Source organism: Siphateles boraxobius, unplaced genomic scaffold (assembly GCF_051911475.1).
Source record: "Siphateles boraxobius isolate OS27281-9 unplaced genomic scaffold, OSU_SipBor_1 130, whole genome shotgun sequence".
In the NCBI taxonomy this organism is placed as follows: Eukaryota; Metazoa; Chordata; class Actinopteri; order Cypriniformes; family Leuciscidae; genus Siphateles; species Siphateles boraxobius.
The window spans coordinates 43,430,247-43,437,511 of NW_027508734.1; positions in this window are offsets into that span (position 1 = coordinate 43,430,247).

The following is a 7,265-nucleotide window of genomic DNA, read 5'->3' on the forward strand; positions in this document are numbered from 1 at the left end:
ATGCTCTATTCATGTCCCATGTTTGTCTAAAATGTCTACAGCATGTCATATGACTTGATTACCATGCTTTTAAATATGCTTTTATTTTTGGTTCTCTTCAGCTGGATTTATGAACGTTGGACCTATGAAATAAAACTTTCTCAGAAAATACAGTAATTACTTGGCAAATTGGTGGATGATAAAGTAGGCTATGTGCTGGATTTTGAAAGAGCAGTCAGTTGAAACTAATGTAAAGAAGAGCCTAAATCATATTATTTGAGATAGATAATATAAAAAAGGGAAAGTCTCTCAGGTTGACTGATTCCTGATGTTTGGGTTGGAAATTCATGGATCCAGAATACCCTTCAGAACTTTCCAGTACACAAAGCTTTTACTCCAGTTCTCAGAGTCAGGACAGGACCTGCGGAACACAAAATCCAGACATGACACACGACTGCATATTTCAAGCTGTGTATGATGATTTTACAGCTTTACCTTATTCATTAACCTAGGCCTGTTTCTTTGAAGAACACAGTTACGATCTGCACATTCAACAACATATTATGCTATTAGGTGCATCCCAATTCATGTACTTCTGCATTATTATTATGCCGTTTGTGTGTTCACAACAAGAAAAAGTGCACTTCAAATACCCTGATGTTGCAATTATTTAACTGAAAAAAACAAAGTGTGGAGTGTTGGACATTTCATGCAATCCACATTCGCTGCTTTCCTTAAGTAAGCAGTGATGCAACTATAGACTTGTGAGCTGAATATTATTGTTGACTATAGGCTACTAAAGAGAGTTTGAAGAAAAAGTTATCCGTACAGTAATTCATCAGCAGTGGTTGTGTAGAAACCCAAAAGCCAGAAGCATATTTGCATTAACAGTGTATTTAGAAAAAAGCTAATTTTAGCTAAGATGCAAAATGGCTGCCACCACTGTCTGCTGTAATTTTTCAAGAAAAACCTACTATTTTGTGTTTTCTGAGATGGTGATTGTCAAGCTTGTCATGTTGCAGATGTACAGTCTTTCTAAAAAAAATTGCATATGACTGCCTCTAGAACAAGACATCAACGAATCATTGTATAGCCTCACACCATTGGCCACGCCCACTGACACTCAAGTCATACAGCTGACACCTGTCTACACCAGTCACCAGCGTCACAGTATACAGAATTTCTGACAGATACTCCATGTGCTTGAGCTGCTCATGACAACAGGACAGGTGGAGTTTGCATCTCTGTACAGCCTTCAGAAGGACACCACTGTCAGGAACAAGTGGTTTTTTTTTATGGTGTTTTGAATGGGTTCAGAGCATTTGACTGCAGATTGTTTTGTAAAACAGGCACAGTGTAATGGAGAGTTTACAAAGAAAGTTTTGCTAAATGATTAGGCAGCCAACTGCATTGGATCTTACATCACCTACATTGCAAAGTGCAAGTAAACAGGTTCATAATGCTTTGTAAATGAGGGTTTTATAGATAATAATTTCAAAGCACTTACTCACATGCAAATAGAGGTGGACTATTGTTTGGACTACTTCATATGCAATGATGTTAGCCAATCATAACAGTGGCCATTTACCGACAAGCCTGCAGGGAGCGGGCCCTTGAATTCCCCCTTTAGTCAATCATTTTTATCCCTTAAAACTCACATATTACTCACACTAACATATTTCTTTTTAAAAATCCTTGGAAAAAAAAGAACTGTCATGCCTTAAAGGGGAAATTGGCAACTCTTTCAACTTAATTAAACCGTTTAGAAATCATTTGGATGGTTTAATAACCTGTTCCGGTGAAAATGGTGACTTTCCACGATCCCCCCAACGTACCCAGGCGGAAAACCAACCTTGCAACACGGGGACTAACCAAGGGGGTAATCCATCAGCCGGAAACTGAAGCCTCGCGGGGGCCGCCATTGTAGCAGAACTTCACCTGCTGTTAGCATTCCATTGACTCCCATTCAAAGGCTCCATTACTTTGTCACAATAGAGATATCACAATAGAGATATTACCGTATAGACAGGAGGAGAAGCTCGCAGGTAATCTTTTACTGTCTATGAGGCAATCGGGGGGACATAGAGGCATAAAGTCAAGGTAGAAGCCCATCGATAGTGAGTCCATAAAAGCAACAGGACAAAATATTTCAACAACGTTTCTGAGGAATTAGGTGATTCAGATTTGTCTTGGCACAGCTACTAGAAGATTTATAACTGTCAGACTGTCGTCAAGCTCAATTTGATCCTGTGCAGTCGCTCAGCCATCAGGAAGTGAGTGCTATAAACGGGCTTCAGTTTTCTCCGTTGAAATCAAGGGGGTCTCTGTGTCCATTTCTTTTACTGTCTATGGGAGTAACGTCCTGGTAAGTTGGAAATAGGAAGTCTCGTGAGAAGCGAGAACGAGCTAGAAACACAAACTGCTTTATGGCAATTCGACATAAACACATACGCCGCCCTCAATGTGTATGATGTATTACCCACCTCGGTAGATATAGCTCCACACGATAAAGTTGGCTGGCTCCGATAATAACAAATGCACATGAGCAGCGGTAGAAAGGGGGAGGAGGGGCCGCAAGTGAGATTTTTTACGACAGTGTTGTGAAATATATGCCCCACAGCTGTAGGGGGAGCTCGTTGAGAAAACATGCGACAACAAAAGTGAAAATCAGCGAAGAAATGGCTAGAGTTGACAAGTTCTTCTTTAAAATAGCTTGAATGTAACTCATTTATTATATATGGTTCTATGAATATGCAAATTAGCACCGCCTCCACTCACTCACACCAGCTCTGAGATCCATTTGTTGATGATCACACATTGACATGATTGTTTACAAAGTAGTTTGTGACGTCAGAAACACCAGCGATTTGGTCTTTGGTTCGTTGCAGTTTTAAGGAGAAAATAATCAGCAATGGTGTTGACTTATGAATTTGCACATGGTTTGTCTTAAAGCATATAAAAAACTCCACATAGACATATAGCCTAAACAACATTAAAAGCTTGATTTTCACCACAGAAGAACTTTAAAACTGATCATTTTAGACAGAGGGCCAAAATGAGGGTTGAAAATTATTTTTGCAAATATATGACAGCAAAAAAAATAAAAAACGAATAAAATTATGTTTATCTCAAATAACATTTTTAAATATTTAAAAAATACATTTCATGATCCCTTTAACATTGTTTTCCTCAGAAATGTAACATCATCTTATCAGATTTCTATCTGCTTAGTTGTCACACATGCTGATTTAAAATTGTCATTTGCACTGAAGTCATATTGTGCTGAAGCACAGCGTTTAGGCCAAACCACATGTGATCATGGAGGAAATCAGAACTGAGTCTTTCAAGAGTTAGGATAAATAGAAACTTGACATTGGGTCTACAGATGACTAGCTCTGTTTGGATTTAGCATATTAGCATGGTGTTGTGCCTAAAGTGTTATGCCAACACACCCAAGTGGTTCAACTCGGAACGGATCTTACTGTCTACATGCTGGGTAAATAAAGACATGGCACGAAAAAATAAATGAAACAAAGATGTGTTACACAGGGTGTATGTCCTGTAGTAATAATATGCAGCAAATTGCTAATTATAGTTCTTAAAGTGAATGCCAGCCATTGATTTCCACATAAGAATCACGTCTTAACATGTTGGTCTGAGACCAAAACTAATTATATCTTTCAGAATTTCTATTTATAAGGGAGATTGCCTTTCAGCCATTAGGACTACTCAAAGTACTGTGGTGTTACAGTAATGTATCATAAGGTAATTTACATGTATATATCCCACAGTACTGAATTATCATATCCATAACTTCAGAGAACAGCATGGTATTACCATGGTCTCTGTGGAATAACATAATAATTTTTAGTAAGTGAAACAGCTGATATATACTGTATATAGCAGAATATAAAACAAATAAACTCATCATTGTTTGACATCAATACACATTACATATGGTTTCATTCAAGTTCATCTACTGTGAATTAGTGTCACAATGTCTTGCAGGCTTTGGTCTCTAAAACAGACCATATCAATAAAAACAAAAGTGAAGCTACCCAAAGAAGCCACAGGCTATAGATTTGTATGTGTGTGTAAGAATGTTAACTCAATGAGAAACGCGCTTGCATAAACACAAACCAAGACTTGACACTGAAGTGCACGCTTGTCCAGGGCCATCGCCAGAGACCTCACATTACTGTGTGGAACGCAGACATTTCTCCCAGTCACACACATAGTGTAGATAGGGACACAAAAAGTGCACAAAGGAAGACAACAGAGCAACAAGTTCTAAGAACACTAGAAAAATAGGACAAATACACAATAAGATATTCTGCTAAATAATTCTCGGCATAGAAAGGCAGAAATGTTCGGCAATGTAGGAATTGCACAATAGTTTGGAATTGTTGTCTTTGGCTTTAAACCTGGTTCTGTATGTAAATAAGGTAAACCATTAGATTCCCTAGATCAGTTTATGTTTAAATACCTTCGCAAATAGCAATATTGTAAGTTTAGAAGTGGCATATTCCAAAATCACATTAAACCTAATCATGAAATCTTTTAAAATAGCATTTAAGGTTACACTTTTACATGAGATGAACAGCATTTATTTGGTAAGAATGGAGTTTAGGTGATTGGTGGCCAGGCTATCTGCTAGGCTGCTGCTGCTGGCATAAGTCGAGGTTTACTGCTAAAACATGCTCAGAATTACAGGGATTAGGATACATGCTGTTGCTGCAATGTAAAATAGAGAAAACCTCTCAACAAGTGGTGCTGGAGAGGAGGAGAAAAATACTGTTTAGGCCCATGGTTGGGAATAAATAAGATTGTATATATATATATATATATATATATACAGGTCCTTCTCAAAAACTTAGCATATTGTGATAAAGTTCATTATTTTCCATAATGTAATGATAAAAATTAAACTTTCATATATTTTAGATTCATTGCACACCAACTGAAATATTTCAGGTCTTTTATTGTTTTAATACTGATGATTTTGGCATACAGCTCATGAAACCCCAAAATTCCTATCTCAAAAAATTAGCATATTTCATCCGACCAATAAAATAAGTGTTTTTAATGAAATAATTATGTTCAGTTATGCACTCAATACTTGGTCGGGAATCCTTTTACAGAAATGACTGCTTCAATGCGGTGTGGCACGGAGGCAATCAGCCTTTGGCACTGCTGAGGTGTTATGGAGGCCCAGGATGCTTCGATAGCATTAACCTTAAGCTCATCCAGAGTGTTGGGTCTTGCGTCTGTCAACTTTCTCTTCACAATATCCCACAGATTCTCTATGGGGTTCAGGTCAGGAGAGTTGACAGGCCAATTGAGCACAGTAATACCATGGTCAGTAAACCATTTACCAGTGGTTTTGGCACTGTGAGCAGGTGCCAGGTCGTGCTGAAAAATGAAATCTTCATCTCCATAAAGCTTTTCAGCAGATGGAAGCATGAAGTGCTCCAAAATCTCCTGATAGTTAGCTACATTGACCCTGCCCTTGATAAAACACAGTGGACCAACACCAGCAGCTGAAATGGCACCCCAGACCATCACTGACTGTGGGTACTTGACACTGGACTTCAGGCATTTTGGCATTTCCTTCTCCCCAGTCTTCCCTCAGACTCTGGCACCTTGATTTCCGAATGACATGCAAAATTTGCTTTCATCCGAAAAAAGTACTTTGGACCACTGAGCAACAGTCCAGTGGTGCTTCTCTGTAGCCCAGGTCAGGCGCTTCTGCCGCTGTTTCTGGTTCAAAAGTGGCTTGACCTGGGGAATGTGGCACCTGTTTTGTGTGTGTATATATATATATATATATACACACACAAAAGAGAGATTGATTGGCTCCGATCTGAGTAGCTCAACCAATCAGCTACTCAGAAGTGAACATGACATTTACACAACACTGGGAGTCCTTTTTCCCCAGACAAACTGAGGTTTGTACACTCTTGGAAGGTTACTTTTATTGCCATTGATGGTTCCATGAAGAACTCTTAAGTCAAATTACCTTAATTTATATACTCGCTTTAAACAATACAGATTTTTTCAAAGCAACTTCACAGTAATAAATAGGAAAATAACAGAACCAGTGAAGAAAACTTCAGTTATGAGATCAATTCTAATTCTGCTGTAAGGCATCTCTACAGAAGACAAATGTGTCACTACTCAGTTCAAGTCAGCTCATTGTTGGTTCAGTTCAGTTTAATAACTGTAAAGTTAATCAACAATGAAACAACTTCAATTTATCTAACGAGCAAAAGACAGAAATTTCACCTGGGTGGTGATGGCGCAGTCGATAAGACACATGCCTTTGGTGTGAGAGACCCGGGTTCGAATCCACTGTGAGACACCAATGTGTCCCTGAGCAAGACACTTAACCCCTAGTTGCTCCAGAGGCGTGCGACCTCTGAAATATAGCAATTGTAAGTCGCTTTCGATAAAAGCGTCAGCTAAATGTAAAGTAAATGTCAATATTTAGCTTGAGTCAGTTCAATGCTGATTCAATCCAGTTCAGTGTCGATCAAATTCGATTCAGCGGTAAAGCAGCTTTACAGTGTCACCATCCAGATCAATTCAGTTCAAGTTTTCGGTTTGACGGCAGCCACAGTACAACGGCGGCAGTGCGCTCACCAGCTACAGGTGGAGAGGAGAGAGAGTGATAGAGCCAATTCAGTGGATGGGGATTATTAGGAGGCCATGATTGGCAAGGGCCAATGGGTTACACACCTACTCCTTTACGAAAAGTGCCATGATTTTTAATGACCACAGAGAGTCAAGACCTCGAATTAACATCTCATCTGAATGACGGTGTGATGGTCACATCGTTTGTGACGGTGCTCTTTGATAGTAGTGTCCCCGTCACTATACTGGCACGTCAGGACCCACACAGACCACAGGTTGAGCACCCCCTGCTGGCCTCACTAACCTCTTCCAGCAGCAACCTGGTTTTCACAAGAGGTCTCCCATCCAGGTACTGACCCAGCTCAGCCCTGCTTAGCTTCAGTGGGCAACCAGTCTTGGACTACAGGGAGATATGGCTGCTGGCAATACACAATGGTCCATCTTCATACAAATGAGATGACAATAACACCTGTGTTAAGTGTGCTAATTGGCTGCATCTCAATTATTAACAGTTAATAATCAAGGTTAATATGGTTTAATTCAAGATGTCAAACTACAGTGTTATTTTACTGTCTCATGCTTCAAAATGGGACGATATATGATAATATACCGTACAGTTGCACTGCATTCATGTCTAAATATAAAGACTCCAG